Source organism: Polypterus senegalus, chromosome 4 (genome assembly GCF_016835505.1).
Source record: "Polypterus senegalus isolate Bchr_013 chromosome 4, ASM1683550v1, whole genome shotgun sequence".
Lineage (NCBI taxonomy): Eukaryota > Metazoa > Chordata > Cladistia > Polypteriformes > Polypteridae > Polypterus > Polypterus senegalus.
The window spans coordinates 163,203,442-163,225,596 of NC_053157.1; the positions used below are offsets into that span (position 1 = coordinate 163,203,442).

Here is a 22,155-nt window from a genome sequence, read left to right on the forward strand (position 1 = left end):
TTCTCTCTATCTTTCTCACTCTCTCTGCCTGACGGAGGGGGTGTGAACAGAGGGGCTGTTTGCACAGAGGCTGTTTGCCTAGAGGATACGGACACTCCTCTACAAAATGGCGCTTTATCGCGGTGCTTCGGCATACTGAAAAACACGTATTGATTTTTTGATTGTTTGCTTTTCTCTCGTGCTCTCTCTCTGACATTCTCTGCTCCTGACGCGCACTTTGAAGAGGAAGATATGTTTGCATTCTTTTAATTGTGAGAAAGAACTGCCATCTCTGTCTTGTAATGAAGCACAGTTTAAACGTTTGACTAAAGGGTGTTATTTCATGTCTAGAGGGCTCTAATAATGTTAACAGTGTGGGAAAGTTTATAAGGGCTTAAAATATATAAAACGAACCATACAAACATGGTTTCTACTTCGTGGATTTTCATCTATCACGGTGGGTTCTGGAACACAACCCCCGCGATCGAGGAGGGATTACTGTATATAAAATGTTAAAGGGCTGTGTCCATCTGTCACATGATTCCTTGCAAATCACTTGGACTAAAACCATAATCGCAGTCTTGTTTGAAATTTTATGACTTGATCCCCACTGATGAAGCAAAAACATGGGTAGCACCACCCTCTGCAAAGTAATCCATTGTTGCAGAGCTGATAAGTGCCCTGGGTCCTAGCGCCCTACGCCCTACGCCCCAAGCCCGCGACGGTCTCCTGTCACTCTGTAGAGCTCGTGGAGGCTACGAGGGTGCAAGTAGCTCCAACTGGAGGGGAGTGAAGACCTCGGAAGAGGGTGCCGAAGAGGCAAGTCCCAGGGTGCTCGATTGGACCCTGGACAAGTAGTAGGACCCACTTTGGGGATGAGCTGCCCTCGCGGGATGAGCCGCTCCACCCGATGGGTCTTCACAGGTGGTGGGGCATTGTCGCAGGTGGTTGGGCGGGCGGCCCAGCTGGGACACCCCGGAAGACCAGAAGAGGGCTTACTCATGCCCCAGACCACAAGGAGGTGACCGCCCTTGCAGCTAGGGGGACCACAGATACAGAGCTTTGAAGCTCAACCCTGTAGGGGCCCGTGGTCACCGCCAGGGGGTGCCCTGATGCTTTGGGAGCCCTGGACGGGTGTCCACACTGGGGAGTGCTGGTGGAAGATTGCTGGGGAGCACCTAGAGCACATCCGGGTGATGATAAAAGGGGCCGCCCCCCTCCATTCAGCAGCGAGAGTCGGAAGTAGAGTAGGACGGAGCTTGGGAGAAGGCAAAGAGGCAGAACCGCATTCAAGGTTGGCCTGGACTTTGGGGGTTTGTGAGCACTTTATGAACTGTAAATATGTACAATAAACATGTTGTGGGTGATGTCAACGTGTCCGCATGTCTGTGTCTGGGCCGGCTACCACACCATGTTTGCATTCTTCTTATGGCTCATTGCTCAAGAGGCTGACATGGCAGAATGGAAAAGAACAGCAGCAATATCTGCTGAGTGTGAACTGTAATGCTGACACTGCTCAAACAAAAAAGAAGAACACATGATAAAAATAGACAAATACCCATGCAAAGTGACCTGTGCTCCTGCCCATGTTACATACCATGATGGCCTGGAAATGAACCCTGAGCATCAAGTCAACCACAAGAGGTGCTTCAGTGACAAAGAACGGTGACAGGTAAATCTTTCTGTAGCTGACTAATACTATAGTTAATTGACATGGCACACATACGCCATGATACAGAATGCAAGAACAACAGCAGCAGAAAAATACATGCCAACAAGTGGGGAGATTGTCAAATACTCACAGCTTCCACCTAATATAAACATTGTTTTGACATCCTTATAGCAGTTGAGGAGCCCTACTCTCCAAAGTTAGATCGGCGATGAGGCATATGGTTGAGTGGTATTTTTTCCTACTGAAAACAAAAGAATAGATGGCCAAAATAGATATTTTCAGCTTGCTCTATATGAACCACCTTTATTGGAGGACTAAAGTAAAAGAAATAACAAAAAACAGAAAAATAACTCAAGTTTAATGAAAACAAAAAAAATAGCAGAGAAGCAATACAAACCAGGAGAAAATCCCTGGCTGTAGCATAACACAGAGTATGATGCAAGTTTACATTTTAGATGATGAATCTAGGAACTGAACAGCATCAGCAGTGATATGGTCAAAGTTGCAGTACATTGTTCTCTGGGAAAATTGTCACATTTCACATTTTTGACTATTTTCTATACAGTTCACGTTTATTATGTAAAATTTTATTATGATAAATGTATTAAAATACACTGTATATGCAAGCTGTAGATAAAAAAATGTTTTTTATGAATTTATGCTGGTGGGGAAAACTGGTCTGGAAGGGGGACTTCAACCCCTCAGACTCCTGTGCCTCAACCCTCCATGATTTCTTATATTAGTTGAATGCTGCATTTGCCGTTTTTTTTTTAAGAGCTATTCAAGTAAGATTTCCAAATTTTTTTAAACAAAACAAATCAGTACACAAGCAATATTTTTGACTAAAAAGAAAAAGATTTAATCTCATAACTGCCAATGTTTCTAATGCCTTCAGAGTGTCTCTTCTCAAAATATATTTACAGAAATAATGAATAACTAAGAATTTCTAAAGAACTCTGAAACAAATAGAAATTACAAAACAATTTTAAACTTACATGATGCTTTTAATTCTGTTTAGCATTTGTGTAACTGTAATTATTTCTTAAAAGAAATAAGAACTGTTAGTGGCCCTCTTCTGTTCTTGGAATCCAACGCTGTCCACAGGCAGGTCTGGGAAGAACAACCAGGTTATCCATCTTTCGTTCCCTGGTTAAGAGGTGAGAGAAGATCTGGAGGCAATGATTTGTGGTTTGGATTTAACTGGTTTGCTACCTGTTGTAGGCCTGAAGCCCCTCTTATAGTTCAAATTTCTGACTCTGCTTAAGCCTTCAATGAAATCCCAAGTTGACCACCCCACACCTGCATGTCCGAAACCAGAAAAATATCTTAACTATTAAAGTATGCGTCAAATTCCAAAAATAAAGAATACATTAAAACAAGATACAGTATTATATATTTTCTTAATTTCTTGCATTCTTTAACTTTAAGACTCTATAACACAGTATAAGTAGTCATGAAAAATAAGTCTTATAATAATTTAGTAGCACTGATACCAGTTCTGCCCTTCTTCTGTATTCAGGAAGTATGCCTCATTCATTAATCCCACTGTCCTTTATAGTCCTGTTTTTGATCTACCTTTTGTAGTAACCCACCTCTTGGGCACAAGAATATATCCTTCTATAGCCTAAAAATGGCATTCAGTTCTATTGTAAAGTTCCCTGACAATAATGGCATTTTTGTAACCTAAACCTTTTTTCAACCTCTGGCAGTTTACCACTTACCTTTGTACCATTTCATGTTATTCGCTAAACTGCCTGACTTTCAGTCAAAACTGGTAAAATAGGGGTGTTCTAAAACCTTGGACTGGTAACTTATTTTTATCAATCATTTCTTTCAGAACAAGGTACTTGGGCGATAAAATACCTTTGTTTAAAATTTTACTGTAACCCACAAAAGTGGAATTGATCCTTGTGGTTTTGCAGGTCCCTGGGAAAATGTGCAGTACTGCCTGCAAGAAAACGAGAAATGAGCAAAAATCGAAAGTCAGAGGTCAAAAAGAAGTTCAAAAACCTGGAGCTACGGTCTACTTGGGAAGAAAGTGATCTCTAATATTGTTTCAGAATTTGCACACATTTCCGCCGATTGCTGTGTCTGCTGCCATATTTAAAGGTTTGAAAAGCATAGCTTGAGGCACACTACATAAAAATAATTTGGATTATATTAAACAGAAAGGAGTAAGTGATAAGCAGTACCAGTAAACCTGCAAGAATATCAAATTAAAAATGTCAAAACACACAATACGTAGCCGACAGTATAAATAAGGACCAAATGTCATAAGTTACTATTGTAAGAAGACAATAAAGACAGAAAAAAAGCTTTGGTGGTTTCATTCTCTCGCAAGAAAATAGGAAGGGTTGAGAGATCACTTGTGACTGTGTCCAAAACAGGAGTGAGGGAAAAGTGGGAGGAGGAAGGGGCGTGTCCAAGGGGCCTGGACCGGAAGTGATATCACTGAGAGGGAAAGTTCTAGAATTACACAGGCTTCTGTTCAGAAGGTCTGGAGGGAAGAGAGAAAGAGGCATTAGTGCACCGTGCCAACCCCTTTCTCTTTATATCACACCCAACCAAGCCCATTGAATGCCTCTCATGCACTCATGTGTGACACGGTTACCTCCATGAGACGTCAGATGCACGACATAATTGCTCATGTAACACCACTCAAAGCATAGCACAAACAATAAAACAAGTCATGAAATAAAATAAACTTTTTCAAAACAAGGTAAAATAAAAAGCTAGTGTGAAGACACTTGGTGTCGCTGTCGCCCCTTTAACCCCAACAGACAGATGCTCCGGACACAGGATAATAGCACCAAGAAGGTATTTATTCTTCTTCTTCTTATAAACAGTGCCCTAAACACCACAGCCACAATAACACGGCAAGTAATAATCATCAAGCACAATAATAATCTCAATTCTCTCCTCCACACCTCCCAGCAAGCTCTGTCCTACACCTCCTGATTCCAGAAAGCTTGCTGGGTCTTCAGCTGCATTCCAGGGTAACTGCCATCTAGCGTTTTGGAGGAGGCAATGTCCACAAATAGCTGCCTTTTCCCATCCTTCCATCTCCAGGATGTCCCGGCCGGGCTGAGTTGACGGCTGTCTCTCACACTAGCCATAAACTTAACATTGTTGTTTCAAGAAACAATAAGCCCAATTAACGTATACATATTTAATGCACATAATTCTGCACTTGGATTCGATCAGGATTTTTTTGTTTGATGGTCAGGTGTTTGGTTTGTTGCTCAGTCTCTAAGCTATTCAATTTAACAGTTAATGATTTACATATCAGCTTTGTTTATGGTATCTCCAGTCCATTTCTAACCTAAATCAGGTTGTGCTAGAGGACCCAGGGTGGCTTGTTTTCTTTACACTGACGCATTTAGTGTATTTGTCATTTTGTGCTAATCTTCTGTCTCTGATCACGGATTAAATCAGAGTGACTGGCAGCCTTCAGATTGAGCATATTGAATTTGGGTGGACTGGGGCAGCTGGCCTAGGCCAACAAAACTGCAGTTTTGCCAGTAACAAATGAGCCCACCACCGCCCTTCAAGGAGAAATACTGTAAACTGGCATTTTTGTTTTTCTGTTTTCCATTGTCAGCTTGCCAGATCTCAACTCCATGTTAATGAGAATTGTGACTTTTCTATATTTAACTGATCGCTCTGATTTCTGTTTTACTGTCTGCTCTAACCCCATAGATGATTTGTAATCATGTATGTAAATGTTATCATATTGTATCTGTAAATCTCTATAAGCATTCTGAGCCTGTACTCTTTGAAGACTTCAATACAAGAAGAAATTGAACTGAAAAAGATACAACCAGTTGGGAACACTTCCAAATATAATGGGTATATAATTTAGCATGACTACAAAACTATACAATGAGACATTTCTAAAATGTAAGGTCTCTTAAAGAGCGATAAATTAAGACGTGGTTTATCTTAACTGACTTGATGATTAAGCTTTACCTCTTCATAATGGCTGAAGAGTATAAAATGGAGAATAATTATTAACTTGTGTTACAAGGTATGAAAATATTGTAGAATTCAATGGAAGAGCCTGAATGCCTGGCAGCCAGCAGGTAGGAAGCATGAAAAACAGGACCTTAGAATACTGAATACTTTTAAATAGTATGATCTTGAGAAAACTGAGCTTAGATGAAAATCATATAGAACCTTCAGAAGCATGCAAAAATTAAATGAGCAGTTTAATCAATCAGTTGACTAATGACAAACCAAAAAACTGTAATTTTCAGACACATCTGGTGACCCATCACACTGGCACAGGCAAACCTTTTCAATATTATGTACATCCAAAATACAACTTATAAGAGATTGATTGTGCATATCTGTCCTGTAAATGATTTACCACAAGGGAACAATTAATTGTAAATGTACTGTGTCCATATACTATGCAGTACCGTATAACACATGGGACTGACCAAGCGAGTAAGCGTGCAAAGCATGAATTGCAGTTAGGAAGACTGGAGTTGCCTTCCTTTTTTAGCAAACTTGCTGCTCAGTAGCAACAAGGTTGGAAAAGCATAGCTTGAGGCACATTATATAAAAATAATTTGCATTACATTAAGCAGTAGGGAGTAAGTGATAAGCAGTGCCAGTAAACCTGCAACAATATCAAATTAAAAATCTCAAAACACAGTAGCCGACAGTATAAGTAACAACCAAATGTTATAAGTTACTATTGTAAGAAGACGAAAAAAAGACAAGAAAAAAAAGGTTTTGGGGGTTCCACCTCATATATTAAATTATCTTGCTAGAAAATAGGAAGGGTTGAGAAGTCACTGCTGACTGTGTCCAAAATGGGAGTGAGGAGTGAGGAAAAAGTGGGTGTTTTATAGCTGCTGAGGAGGAAGGGGCGTGTCCAGGGGCTGGGACCGGAAGTGATATCACTGAGAGGGAAGGTTCTAGAATTAAACAGGCTTCTGCTCAGTAGGTCTAGAGGGAAGAGAGAAAGAGACATTAGTGCATTGTGCCAACCAATTTCTCTGCATATCACACCCAACCAAGCCCATTGACTGCCTCCCATGCGCTCGTGTGTGACACTGCAATATATTGCACTATGGCAAGTAGAAGTAGATGACTAAGGGTGAAGAAGAAGTTTACTGTGTAAGGCCCTGAGTAATTTGCTGTTGAGGACAATACAAATAATAATTCTTTATTAGTTACTATGGTAAGAAGACAAAAAAAGACAAGAAAAAAAGGTTTCGGGGGTTCCACCCCATACATTAAATTATCTTGCTAGAAAAAAGTATGGGTTGAGAAGTCACTGCTGACTGTGTCCAAAATGGGAGTGAGGAGTGAGGAAAAAGTGGGTGTTTTATAGCTGCTGAGGAGGAAGGGGCGTGTCCAAGGGGCTGGGACCGGAAGTGATGTCACTGCGAGGGATGGAATTTCACAGGTTTCTGTTCAGAAGGTCTTGAGGGAAGAGAGAATTAGGCATTAGTGTATTTCTCTGCATATCACACCCAACCAAGCCCATTGACTGCCTCCCATGCCTTTGTGTGTGACACTACAATATATTACATAATGGCAAGTAGCAGTAGACGAAGTTTACTGTGTAAGGCCCTGAGTAATTTACTTTTGAGGACAAAGCAAATAATAATTCTTTATACTCACAATTATTATATATTAACATGTTCTGAGATTTTTCAAACTTGGATGTTAGACGTTTGTGTTGTATTCATTAATCTTTCATTTTGCGCCATATTGTTTTTCCTCTTTTCACTTTTTGTGTGTGTTTTTGAATAACCCTTAGTTAAGACATTTAACCACTTTTATTCTGGATTACATTAACCTGTTAGGGATATGTACATGAATTTTTTTTAATGAAATATGTTGAGATATGTATTTATTTCACCAAAATAAAGACATCATAAACTGCAGCATGGCAATATTGTCATAAATTTCGCCGACCCAGGTTCTCTGTCTTATGTTATGGGAGCCATTTAAAATCACTGTAATGAAGACTAAAGCAGGCTTTTTTGTACCTACTGCGGATAATGAAACCCACCATCAGTAAGCACACCAACTCCAAATATTGTTGTATTTATTTACGTTATTCTTATTATTTTATTTGTAATCACACATTAAAGGTTTGTTCCTATTACACCGCTCAGCAGTAGTGTGTTTTACATACCAAGCACATCCTGACTTGTAAATCAAACCTAGCTAAGCATTCTGTAGGTCTGATATTGAGAAAAAAAAGGTGAAGCGTATTTCCTGTGAATCATGAAGTCTTAACAGTAATCAGCTTCAAATGAGGGGGGATTGACCCTGAACCCTAGTGCCTGAATTTTAAAGATCTATCTAATCTGTGTGGCTAAGGGGCTGATGTGAGTCTTAGAGATAAGAGACATCAGCATCAGCTAAGAGGAAGTTGCTATTACCCTTTAAAGAACATTATATCTTTTGAAGTTCTTTAAGAGTACATTTTTTTAACCTCCTTTATAATAGAGAGAAGTGAGTGTTTTCCAAATGAAATAGTAAGAACTTCATTCCCAGTAACTACTTTTCTTAGAATATACATTTTATAAATTTGATTTAAAATGGCTGAATTTGTTATATGCACAGTATGCACTATTGTGAGCATTTTTAGAATGTCAGTAAGCCTTCATATTGCATTTTTCAGAAAGAGCCAAGTTATTCTGTGACAACTTCTATACCAGCAATAGATGAAAAGGCAAAAAAAAAATGAGAAAAGGAATAATGAAAAATACAGAAGAAAAGAAGCAGATGAGGAGCGCTAAAGGACAAGAGATCAAGCCGGTGCACGAGAGCACAGAGTGCACATCTTCTTTTTCATCCCAAGCACAATCAAAAAAGCAACAAATAGAAAGAAAAGCAAAGAATACACTTCCAAAAGCAGAACAAAAAGTTAATTCAACTTCCCTGGGTTAAGCAAGAATAACTTTAATAGAATGGTGCGGTATAAAGTCATCGAGGAAGAGAAAACCGGTTTGATGACCTGCTGTCAAAATACAGTGTGTGTCGGGCAGTAATCATGCCTGGTGAGTGCTTTTTTGTGCCCGCCAAAAAAGACTAAAGCAGCACTTCAAGTTGAACATGGTTTTAAGGCTTTATAAAGACAGCTTTGGGAAAGTAATACCATTGACCTTCGATATGGCTGGATTTCACTCCCCTAGTTTCAGGCACTTGTGACCTTGACGATCTTTTTACAATTACAAAACAAGCAACAATACAGAAAAACTAAGGTGAATCTTGTACCAGAGGCTCACATGCAGCTCCCTCAGCAACAGCGTAGCCTTGAGGTAGTAACTGACTTACCCAAAAACTTTACCCATTTGAGAGGTCTTTTGCCCGATGAGAGAGGTACAGGCTCCAGCCACACTTTTGTGCAAGGTTTTCTCTGCCCTAACTTGCCTGTTTTCGCTGTTTTTGTTTTTTTTCTTCTTCTTTTTATTAGTGCAGTATTAAAGGAATAATCTACCATCATTTTTTAGTAAAAATCTCAAATTTTGTGATGAAACAAAATTCTTGATAGAGTGGGCTTTAATAGGGACCTAAACTGAACAACAGTAAACAGTATCAAAATTTCCATAAAAATAATTCATGTCAGGTATCCCGCCATATGCTCATAACTTCCCTAAGACATGTATTTTTGATATATAAAAAAATGTTAAGTGAACCTTTCCAGAAATGATGCACATGGAAATTAGCATTAAGTCCCTTCAGCAGCAGTACTTCAGCTATATTTAATGGACGTGTGTGAAACTGCACCAGCGAATGGACCTTTTACTTCCTGTAGCACGATATGGATGAATAGGAAGTGTATTTCCAGATGATGTTTAGACTTGCTGTTCTTTAACTTAAATTATCTGTAATGATACACCGGTCCTATGCCCTGCAAAGTTGAAATCCCAGGAAGTGCTGAAGGGAGGTCCTCCATGCCAGCCAAACTCCACCCTCCAATCCACAATCTGTCTTGGCAAAACATCCATGCTTAAATATTTTAATAAAGCAACACAAAAATACCCCATTTTTACTTAGAATGAATTTTAAAATTAGCAGGAGAGCAGGGGGAGTTCTTCAAAACAGGAGGCACATCTGTTCACATCTGTTCTGCACCAACTACATCATCAGCTGCAAGCTAGAAGTTATTGTAGAATCTGGTGAAACTAAATGATAAAATAAAATTAACTTGTGAAAAAATGGCAGGTACCAGCAATGGTAGCGACAAATTACTATGGTGGATGTAAGGAAAAAAGTAGCAAAGGATAAAGAATGCAAATATAGCTCTTAAAGAATCTTTTTGATTCGCTGTAATCACCAAGAAGAAGAATGGCACAAGTGATGAGTTCAATCGTGATGAAGATGCTAGTGAGACACCTGAAGGTACCAATAGCATTGGTGACAAGTGTGCAGTCCAGTTAGTTAGATGTTCATCACCTCACTCACCACCTCTTGAAATGGTCCTGGCCATTGAATCAGGAATTGTATCACCGTTCTTCATGAAATTTTTTTTTCTTGGATGTCACTACAAACAATACAGGGTGAATAGACGATGTATTGACCGACAAGGCAGACATCCAAGAAGTAGTGAAAAAGACTGTGGGATTGATTCAACTGTAATAAATACAAAAGCACATGTTGAAAGATTTGGGGTTTTTAGCCCCGTATACTGTAAACAAGGGTTTGTAATTTTTAAACAAATTCATCAGACACATAAGGGCAGGCAGACAGACAACTTATAGGGTAGGACCAGAAATTAAACAGTGGGATGCTGGGAAAACTGGTGATGTATGGGTAGCTGATGTCATCAAACGGGGACCAGAGAGTAGAAAGGGACCCAGAAGTGCTGCGGTTCTGTTAATCGTCCGGGTGAGATTATGGCAGCGACGCTTCGTCTTTTCTGAGGAAATAAAAAGAGAGAGGTTAGTACCCCACTGTTGTCCCCTGTTAAAACTTGTCGCGTTGGGTCCTTAAGCTGCTCTCCATGCACTCGTGCGTGGCATGACCCCCCCTTCAGCCCAGACCTATCGGGTCCCATCAGAGAGCATCAGTGTTGGCTTGGATCTTACCCTGGCGATAAGTGACGGTGAACTTGGATGGCTGCAAGTCCAAAAACCACCTAGTGACCCGAGGATTTGAGTCCCTGTGAAGGGCCATCCATTTGAGAGCGGCATGGTCCGTCACCAGGGTAAACTCCCAGCCCAGCAGGTAGTATCGCAGATAAGTTACCACCCACTTGATGGCCAAAGCTTCTCATTCCACCACTGCATACCTTGTCTTCCAGTCCAACAGTTTCTGGCTCAGGTAAATCACGGGGTGCTCAACAACATCGATGCTTTGGCTCAGCACGGCATCTAGACCTGTGTCCAAAGCATCAGTCTGCAGGAGAAAAGGAAGAGAAAAATCAGGAATTCTCAAAACAGGTACCATTGTGAGGGCCATTTTTAAGTCAATGAACATGTAAAGGGGCCATTTTCTTTGTCAAATCTGTCAAGGGGGCGGCCCTTTCAGAAAACCAAGGTACAAACCGGCGGTAGTAACTTGCTAGTCCTTAAGAAGGCTTGCACTTGTTTCTTGACTATCGGAAGGGGCCATTCCAGGATGTCTTTTATTTTGGAACACTGTGGTGTCGCCAGTCCCCCTCCCACCAGGTAGCTCAAATATTTGGCTTTGTTCAACCTGAAGTAACACTTCCGGGGATTGATATGCAGCCCGGCTTTCACTAGCGTCTGGATGATAACATACACCTGCAATACATGTTCCTCCCAGGTGCTGGAAAAGATGACCACGTCATCAAGGTAGGCAGCACAATAGGACTGGTGGGGCCTTAGCACTCTGTCTACCAGATGCTGGAAGGTTGCTGGTGCCCCATGGAGTCCAAATAGAAGAACCTTGTATTGCCAGTGCCCACTAGGGGTGCTGAAGGCCGTTTTCTCTCTTGCAGATGCCATTAAGTGAATTTGCCAGTATCCCTTCGTCATATCAAGAGTAGTCAAATAATGGGCCATCCCCAGCCTGTCGAGGAGCTCATCCACTAGGGGCATGGGATATGCATCAAATTTGGAGACCTCATTAAGACGCCTTAAATCATTGCAGAATCTCCACGACCTGTCTGGCTTAGATACAAGAATAGGACTAGACCAGGGGTTATGGCTTTCTTCAATGATGTCCATGTCCAACATCCATTGAACCTCTAGCTCCACCTCAGCACTTTTCGCCTCCGGGAGATGATAGGGCTGTTCCCTGACTACCACCTCCGGATCCATTACGATGTCATGCTGAATCAGCGAGGTCCGGCCTGGAACTTCACTGACCACTTCTGGGACAGACAGGATTGCACCTTCGAGCTCCTGTCACTGGTGGGAAGTCAGATTGTGGCCGAGGTTAAATTTGTTTTTTTCTGAGAAAAGGGAGAGAGTGCAGCCGGAAGGAGCATGGTCTTCCCTGTCCCTCCACGACTTTAATAGGTTAATGTGATATACCCTCTCACTCGGTCAACAGTTTGGTTGACTCACCAAATAGTCCACGAGCCCTTTTTTCTCATTAACCTCGTATGGGCCTTGCCAATGGGCCAGCAATTTTGAGTGAGAAGTGGGCACAAGCACCATTACTTGATCTTCCGGGTGAAATTCGTGCAGGGAGAAGTTTCGGTTATAATTCCGGGCCTGTGCTGCTTGAGCCCTGGACATATGTTCTTTAAGCAGGGGCCAAATTTTCTCTAGCTTATCTTGTAACTATGCGATATACTCTAGGATGTTAGTGCCTCCCCTTCCCAACCATCTTTTAGCACGTCCAAAATGCCCCGGGGTTGGCAACCATACAGAAGTTCAAAAAGAGAAAACCCTGTGGAGGTTTGTGGCACCTCCCGGTAAGCGAAAAGCACTAGGGGTAAAAGTTAATCCCAGTCCCTACCGTCCGAGCTAACTACCTTGCGGAGCATCTGTTTGTGGGTCTGGTTGAACCTTTCCACCAATCCGTCCATCTGGGGATGATAGACCGACGTTCTGAGATGCTTAATGCGGAGTTACTTGGCAACCTCCCTGAACGTATCCGAAGTAAAGGGCATACCATGGTCCGTAAAAACTTCTTTAGGTATGCCCACTCGAGAAAAAACCCTTAATAGTTCCCGTGTGATATTTTTTGAGTTGGCGGCTCACAGGGGAACCACTTCAGGATATCGAGTTGTATAATCAACCGTAACCAATATATATTTATGGCCTTGTACCAAAGGTTCTATAGGTCCTACCAGATCAACACTGATCCTCTCAAAGGGTAAGTCTATAAGGGGAATTCGGACTAGGGGAGCACAAACCCTCCTGGGTATCATATGTAGTTGACAGACTTGGCAAGACAGACAGAAACATTGGACCTCCTCCTTGATGCCAGGCAAATAGAACTCTCCAAACTTTTCTCGGCCCCAAGGTGGGCACCTAGGAGGTGGGCATGAACTAGTTCGTATACCTCCCGCCGGTAGGTCCACGGAACTAACAACAACTTATGTACCTCACCTTCGTGTTTCGCAACTTGATATAGTAACTCATTTTCCAAAACAAAGTAGGGTCCTGGTGGAATGGAATCAACTGACAATATGTCGTCTACAGACATGATGGCATTCCGGGCAAACTTCAGGGAATCATCATTCCACTGTTCTCTTTTAAAGGACGCTGGCATAGACCGAAATTGATAGTCCATGCCAGCGAGCATGTCAGGTAATTGGTCTGAGGTAGCACCCCTCTTGACCCAGAACCTTCTCCGGTTGTACTTCCAGGTCGAGGTCCGTAGCTAATAAAGAGCTCCCCCTGACCATCTACATCATCATTAGTTGCCGAGGAGCATGGCGTAGGAGCAGCTGGGAGGGCCCCTTGCCCTTCCATAATCAGACCTACTTAGGTTTTGGAGTGGTGACAGCTCCACTGTGTTTACTTTCTGACCAGTCATGTTCCAGTATAATCGGAAAGGGGGGCTCAGGCAACACAGCGAAGAGCAGTTGTCTTGGATTCCCCTCCCAGATTATGAAACACTTTGTGGACCTGTAAGACCTGGTCTCTCCATGTACACAAATTACGCTTGTTCTTGGAGTCACCCACTGTCGCGGTAAAATATAACAGCAAGCAACAATGGTAATTTTACTCCTGGAGTTAAACAATGTCACCACCAAGTGCTCATTTATCAAAACCACTCCCGTATTGGTAACCGCCGAGGATTAGACAGAGCATAGTACCTCTCTCCCTTGGCCAAGCTGCAGTCCATCGGCTCGAGGTTGAGGGAACAGGTGTTGAAAATAGGCTCCACCTCGCTGCACTTGAAACAACACAGCGGGGTGGGCACCCTGTCCCTCGGCTTAACTGGAGCCTCCGCAACACAATGGGTGGGCTCCGGTATGGTGACACATCCCTGCTGGCTTCTTAGACTTCCTGAGATGGGCTACCACCAGTTGGTGCTCTAGGGTCTCCAAAAGGCCATTCATATCCTTAAAAGGATGTCTCCAGACCTGCTGGGAGAGGTAGTCCGGCATGGCATGGACTAACGCCTTGCAGGCTACTTGCTCGAAAGCCTGGTTATCGTATGGCCTTAGCCAGTGCCCGGTCAGTAATTTTAAACAAAATCATCACACACATAAGGGCAGGCAGACAGACAACTTATAGGGTCGGGCCGGAAATTAAACAGTGGGATGCTGGGAAAACCGTGGTGATGAATGGGTAGCTGATGTCATCAAACGGGGACCAGAGGGTAGAAAGGGACCCGGAAGTGCTGCGGTTCTTTTAGTCATCTGGGCGAGATTATGGCGGTGGCGATTCTTCCTTTCTGAGGAAATAAAAAGAGAGAGGTCAGTACCCCACCATTGTCCCCTGGCATGACTTGTCACGTTGCACGTCGGATCCTTAAGCTGCTCCTCATGCGCTTGTGCGTGACACTACTGTTAAGTTGTCAGAGGATAAGTGAAGAGACTCAGTGCCAAAAGTTAAAGATTTAATTCAAAAATTGGAAGCAACAACAGGACAAACAATATGTCCATCAAAATTCAAATTATGTAACAAAGTCCTCAAGCCAACGAGGGGATCTTCTGATACGAGCTGGAAGAATGTCAGAAACCACAGTTATTAATGTCGATGTAGACTGGGGCGGTAATTCCACTGTAGCATTCCTTGAAGCATCACTTTGCACAGATGTATTTGACTTAGATAAATTGGAAGAATGCCATTTTTTTCCATCTGCCACCAGGTAAGTACATGGACCAATTTTTCTTTCAATTTCCACAGGCTGTGAAAATCTTGGGTGTGCTTTTGGGACATGTATTGGATTCCGAATACGCACCTTGTCCCCTTTTTGAAAAACAGGAATCCGTGCACCACGTCTGGTATCTGTATAGTTTTTCATTTTCTGTTGAAGGGAAGAAACTCTCTTACCAACAGTGTCATTATTGGCCTTGCAAGCAATAGGAGGAGGAAGGACATTGAGGCGTGTTTTCCAGCCATGAAGAAATTCAAAAGGAGAAACTCCAGTAGTAGCATGTGGTGTTGCACGATATACCTGAAGGAATTCTGAGATGACAGGTTTCCAGGGTTTGGCTTGTAAGATAGCAAATTGGATGCAGCCTTTGAGAACACAATGAAATCTTTCAATGGCACCATTTGCAGCTGGATGATATACTGAAATGCGTATGTGTTGTATATTTCTTTCTTTCAGAAATGCTGCAAAGTCTGTTGATGTGAATTGACATCCATTATCTGACACTATGGAATGTGGATTTCCAAATCTGCTAAAGACTAAAGTGAGGAAATCTATAACATTCTGAGCAGTGACAGAAGCAGTGAAGGCGACTTCTGGCCACTAGCTATGATAATCAATGAGGGTTATAGCATAATGACAATTCCAGACAGCTGTTTCAAATGGACCCGCTATATCAATGGCCAACTTTTGCCAGGGTTCTAATGGAAATGGAACAGTTTTTAAAGGTGCAGCAGAAAGATTAGCTGTCTTGTCCGATGACTGGCACAGTTGACAATTTTTAACTTTAGCAGCGACCATATCATCTATACCTGGCCACCAGTATAGCTCACGCAGGCGCTGTTTAGTTCTCACAATGCCTTGGTGACCTTCATGAGCAAGCACTACCAAAGTATGACGCAGTGAAACAGGAGCAATGAGACGGGCACCACAGAACACAAACTCGTTTTGTGCACTAAATTTGTCTTGTAATCTGAAATATGGATGCAGGACTGTGTCAACTGCATTTAGAGAAGAAGGCCAACCACAGGTAATCTGATTTCGCACAGCAGACAACTCACTGCAACAGGCAGAAGCAGAAGCAAACTCACCAGGTGAGAGGGCAGTCAGAGAAGGAGACAACATTGCCACAAACTCAGGTTCAGTTGCAGAAATGTCCTCAGTAGCAGCAGGTAAGGGCAAGCGAGACAGACAATCGGGAATGTAATTCTGTGACCCAGGACAGTAAGCAACTGTAAAGTTGAAACACAACAGTCGTGCTGCCCAGAGTGCAATCCACATGCCTGCACAATCAGACCCTTTTGAGGACAGTAGAGTGGTCAACGCTTGATGATCAGAATGGAGGATACATTTCCGACCCCACAAGCAAGTCCTCCATTTTTCAACAGCCCACACATATCCAAGAGCTTCTTTTTCAACTGTAGAATATTTCCTTTCAGCAGCAGTAAGAGTCCTAGACGCAAAGGCAACAGTCCGCTCCATGTGGTCTGGTTGGACTTGAGCTAGGACAGCTCCGAGCCCATAATCAGACGAGTCAGTGGAAACTATAGTAGGCAAATCAGGGTCAAATAAGACCAGAGCTGGACTGTCAATTAGCAGCTGTTTCACTTACAGAAAGCTGTGTTGAGCTTCCTCAGACCAGGAAAACTGTGTATCTTGGCGGAGGCAGGCGCGTAAGGGTTCTACAATAATGGCAAAATTGGGATTAAACCTATTATACCAAGATGCAAATCCAACGTAACTTGGTAACATCAATTGGAGTTGGAGCACGCAGAAGCGCAGCAAGATGCTCCTGATCAGGTTTTATCCCTTGTGCTGTAACAGTATGACCAAGAAAATGCAGACTGGACTGATTAAAATGACATTTTGACTCGTTTAACTGCAATCCTGCATCTTTTATGCAGTTAAGAACTGCTTGAAGTGTCTGATCATGGTTTGCTTGTGTTCGTCCCCACAAAATTATATCATCTAAGTAGTTTGCAACATTTGGCAACCCCTGCAAGATTGTAGCGAGCGCCTTTGGAAAAGCAGATGGAGCAGATGCTAAACCTGAACAGTCCTTCATGAGTAATAAAGGCAGTCAGATCACAGCTCTCTTCACGAAGCAAAAGCAGAAAGTATGCATTTTCTAAATCAATAGTGGAGAACACTGTTGCTCCTCTCAGCAATGAGAGCATTTCATCAATGTGAGTAAGAGGAAAGCTGTCTGTAATAATAGCCTTATTTGGTTCTCGCAAGTCAACACAAATACGAATACCCCCAGTCCTCTTTTGGACCCCAACAATGGGCGAATCCCAGGGAGAGGCATCAATGCTTTCAATAATCCCTGCTTGAAGAATGCGATTTAGCTCTGCACTGACATCATGCCGAACTGACAGTGGCAAACAACATGATTTTTGTTAATACTGGAGTAACAGAGTCTAATACTTTAACTTTATGTATGAAGCCTTTTACACAACCTAGGGCAAGCGGAGGTGATGGAGCTGTAGAAAGACACATGACAGGAATAGAATTTGTGGTAGCACATGGTAAGACAGTACTGCCATTAAAACACACACCCTTTATATTAAATCCATTCCCAACAAAGCATTCCCAGGCTCCACTATGAAGACTGACAAAGAGCATGTAACATCACCTTTGGACACAGTAACAGGTAAGCAACCAAGCACAGGGAGTGGAGAACGTGAATAAGTCACTAGCTTAACTGAAGGTGGCAGTAAAGGTTCTCCTTGAAAGTTTGCATTATACTATATATACATTTAGGCAAAATGGATATGGATGATCCAGAATCCACAGTTAGATCCACGAGTGCAGTAGCAGTTGACATTTTCATTGTGACACTGCAACGGATTCTATCGGCCGCTGAATGGTCACTTAAGTAAAGGATCTGAAGCTCAGGTATGGCAACTTTTTGCACAGAGCATGTTTTGCGGAAAACGGCAAATCCGTGCAAAATGATCAGTCTTTTGACAGTTTTTACATTTAGCAGAAGCAGCAGGGCAGTTTTTATCATTTGCAAGATGCTTTTCAGATCCGCAGCGATAGCAAGTACGAACAGAGGCTACAGGAGGTGCAGCAGCTTTAGGTTGTGAAACTCGCGGAGGCTTGAAAGGTCTGTTGCAGCAGACGCAGGTTTAGTGTGTAAAGTTTGTACCGGCACTGGTCTGTCTCCCGAAATAAACTTTGCCTGCTCACCAGCAGCTTCAATTTGTGTAGCAATCATAACAGCTTTATTCAAAGTTAAGTCAGCTTCTAAAAGTAAGCGTTCGCGTATGCGATGACTAACCACGTGTTCCACCAACTGATCTCATAACATTTCATCCTGTTTAGTGTCAAACTCACATTTAACTGTCAAGTCACGTAGTGCGGCTACATACTGTGAAATGGTTTCATTAGCAGCCTGAACGCGTTTTCTAAAAGCATGCCGCTCAGCAACAACATTTCTCTGTGGAGCAAGGTAAGCTCGTAAAGCCGTAATGGCGTCCTCCATTGGCATACCTTAATTTGAAAGCGTGTAAAACAATCTCTGGTCTTGTGTTTTCAGACAATGAAGGCTTTTTTGCGTGCTTCTGACCATTCATCTCCTGATGCACCAAGAACCAGCATGTACTTACTGAACATTTTCAGCCACATTTCGAACGGTATAGCAGGTTCCCCCGGACATGGCAGACATGGCGGAGGAAACGGAGTAGCAGCGACAGCCATTGTAGACCATTAGAAGCAAGTAAGTATCTCGTCGCCAATTTGTTAAGTTGTCAGAGGATAAATGAAGAGACTCAGTGGCAAAAGTTAAAGATTTAATTCAAGAACTAGAAGCAACAACTGGACAAACAATTAGTCCTCTGAACTCTCTCGCTTTCGTAACACTCTCTTTATCCCTCTTTACTATCTCCACCTAGTGGCCAAAGTATAGAACATAACAACTACGTTTATCCATGTTTAGAGATGGACTAAAGAACCAGAAAGAGTCAAAAACAACACAATAGAACCCACTGTCAAATAATAAAAAGAAAAGTTTGAAAACCACTTGCAAATGATGACAAATCCAGACTTTAAGACAACAGGAGATGTATGACAATGATCTTTATACTTGGTCCTTGCAGCATCGAGGTGCAGAGCACCGAGCATTATGAGATTATTGAGGGTTTTGTCGTGGGAGGTGATACTGTAACCTCGATCTGTCAGGTGGAGTGTCTGCAGGTACCAACCTAAGTGGCAGACTGGGAAGGTGAGGACTTTGCAGGAGGGATTTGTTCTGGTGTCCTGGAAACAAAAGAGAGTACATTGAAGATGGGTTTTGTTTTAATTCTATTTATTTATTGCACTCCTGGAGACATTGATTTATGAGCACGATTTTATGGGAAATTTATTTATCTTAATGTACGGTGACATTGTGAAACAGTTCTTATTTTGTTGACTTATTACACCTGAAAACCATGTCTGCCTCCTCACCTGTTACTGGTCCATCTCAGTCAAGAACTACAAGATGTCCCAAAAGGATTAATTGCCTTGTCTGTGGGTACTGAGGCATTGCATAGCAGCCATAATGACCAGTAGGGCAACAGATGAAGGCAGAATGAGACACATAATGTACTTGGGGCAATTGACATGAAGATGGCTGCTCATCACTGCATTATATTACAGTAAGTCAGCCATCTTTCCCAGAGTGCAACAACAACATCCATGCATTGAAGAAAAATGAGCACCTCATACATTTTAGTCACTACACATATGATTTCACATACTTACAAAATGAATAAGTAAATGACACTGAGGAGAGGAGATGCAATATATTGCTATTCTGCAGTTTGTTTGTTTGTTTAAAAGATGTGCAGATATAACATTTAAAGTCACACTTTTTGCCTTGTGAGTGGTAAGCCCTGAATATTGTCTTTAGGTTGTCGGAAAAGTCGACTCCCCATCCCGGCTCCAGAAGTGGGTCCAAATATCTTTGATCTAGGCAAGATTCTCGTTATTTGTACTATTAGTGTTTTTATAGTTTGCGTTAGATTAAGGATCTTACCTCTAGAAATGTCAAGGGTTGACTGTAAATATCAAAGCAATCAGTGATCTGAGGGTGTATCTTCAATCATTCTTACTAATAAAGTACTTCTTTCTGGTACACACACTGTCTAAATGCATTCCATGTACAGTATAACAAAGAAAAGCAGAGAAGTTTACCGCAACAGAGTTATGGAGCCTTGACACTCAGACCTTGAACCTGCTACTTTAAGCTTCCAGGTTTTATCTCTAATGCTTATAAGCCGCATTGTCTTACTTTAGATATGATATGACACAGAGCTTAGCATATGCCTTTACACTTAGTATTTCTTTTCTTAAAACAAGCTTTTTTCTGAGAAGCTCCAAGATTTAGTGGAATTGATTTAAAGTATCATGAAAATATATATTCCGCAGTAAAACATGCACTTTCTGATAGAAGTATGTAGCAAACATCTATTAACTGGTTTGGTGTATCTCTATAGCAGACCATGATCTGAAAAGCACACATCCGAAATATCAAAGGATGCAGAATAAAAATGACAGAAAAAGGGGGTGTTGATCAGTGTAAATAGTTGTTATGGTCCGATTAGCAAACCAGACGTTTTCTATCATGTAGGTGAAGATGATGCTATATACGAATGTGGGGCTGAGAGCTGAGCTGAACAATGAGGCCGCTGGCTCACCTGAAGGATTCTAATGGACTCCTTGACCTTCTCTGTCAAAATTACTATGTGCTTGTCAGAGCACAGTAGTGATTTGCAAGGAATTGTTTTTGCTCTTCATTATGTAAAACTGCTGAAAGCCAAAATACAATTGTGACACATAAACCCCATTCTTATGTAAAACACTGTGTGATAGTGTCCTCCGTAGAGGGTAGTGCTTAAATAACGTTTGACTAATTGAAGTATAATTGGAATTGCTAAACAGTTCGATTTCTAACACTATGGGATCAAGCATTATACCTGGACTTTTACCCAGTAGAGGCAAAATACTGAATTGAGCAAGACTGAAATGAAGCTTGCAGTGCTGATGATGCATTGCAGTTATGTGGGAGATGAGGCTGAGCTTCTGTAGAAGAGATTTCAATTCATATTCACTTCTCTGTTTGTTATTACTTCCTACTGTAGGTAAGGTTTCTGCTGGAAGAAGTGTAGACGAGGCCACCAGGAGGAGCTTATCCTGTGATCTGTGTGTGGATCCTAGTGATGCTGTGCTGTAAAAATTGTGCTGTCCTTTAAATGATCTGTAAAACTGAGGTCCTGACTCTCTGTGTTTAATAAGATCCTTGGGAATCTTTCATAAAGAGTAGGGTCTACCCCAGTGTCCTAGCTAATCTGGCCATCATGATCTTGACCAGTCTGGCTCGAATATCTCTCTCATCCCTTCACCACCTAACAGCTAATTTGTGGTGAGTGTACCTGCACAAAAACGTCACATCATCCAGGTGAAGGCTGCATGGTGATGATGGTTGAAGTGGTTCCCCACTATCTATGTAAAGCACTTTGAGTAGTTTAGTAAAGCACTATAAAAACATAATTCATTGTTATTATTAAAGTACTGCAAAAAGTGATGCCTGTGAGCAGGCACAGACAAACCTTACAAAGCGTGAATGGCAGTTGGAAGCTTGCATGCATTGCAGAGGAACCCAAGTCAGTGAATGACTACAGGAAGACTCTATGACCCAGATGGGATTGCAAAACTGACAAACTATCTTGCCAAATTAAAACTTTTAACATTTAAATGAATGTATTGATTTAAATCAGTGGTCTCAAACTCCAGTCCTGGAGGGCCGCAGTGGCCGCAGGTGTTCATTCTAACCTTTTTTCTAATTGGTGACCAGTTTTCACTGCTAATTAACTTTTCTTCCTTTCATCTTAATCAACTTGTTTGTTAAGATTTGTTCCTCTGAATTGCTTCATTTTTTCCTTAAATGGCACCCAAACAGAAATGAAATGTGAAGTGAGTGAGCCAGCAGAAGACCAAATGAGTCAGGGTCTCAAATCCTAACCAATTTCACTCCAACCAGTTGCTTAATTCGGCACTGAGTCTTGTCGTTAATTAAATCCATTCTTTAATTCCATGGCTTGTTGCTGCTGTCTTTGTGCAGTAGCATGCATTTCCGAAATTGTTGATTTTCCCTTTTAAGAACAGTGCTAATGTTTTGGGGACACGAACAGATCAGCATTCCTGAGACCTTCATCTTTCATTATTTTCAGATATTGTATGATCGACACAGTTTGCTGCTCATGTTTTGGCTTCTTTTTGTGTCTCATTATTGCTTGGCA

General features: G+C 41.9%; 1 long non-coding RNA gene across 1 annotated transcript; it reads left to right on the plus strand.

Annotated features, from left to right (window-relative positions):
- Positions 1-18,255: 18,255 nt before the first annotated feature.
- Positions 18,256-21,032, plus strand: LOC120528628. The gene is made up of 3 exons (XR_005633570.1): positions 18,256-18,326; positions 18,414-18,593; positions 20,998-21,032. It is a non-coding gene; the product is annotated as an uncharacterized LOC120528628 (long non-coding RNA).
- The last annotated feature ends 1,123 nt before the right edge of the window (positions 21,033-22,155 follow it).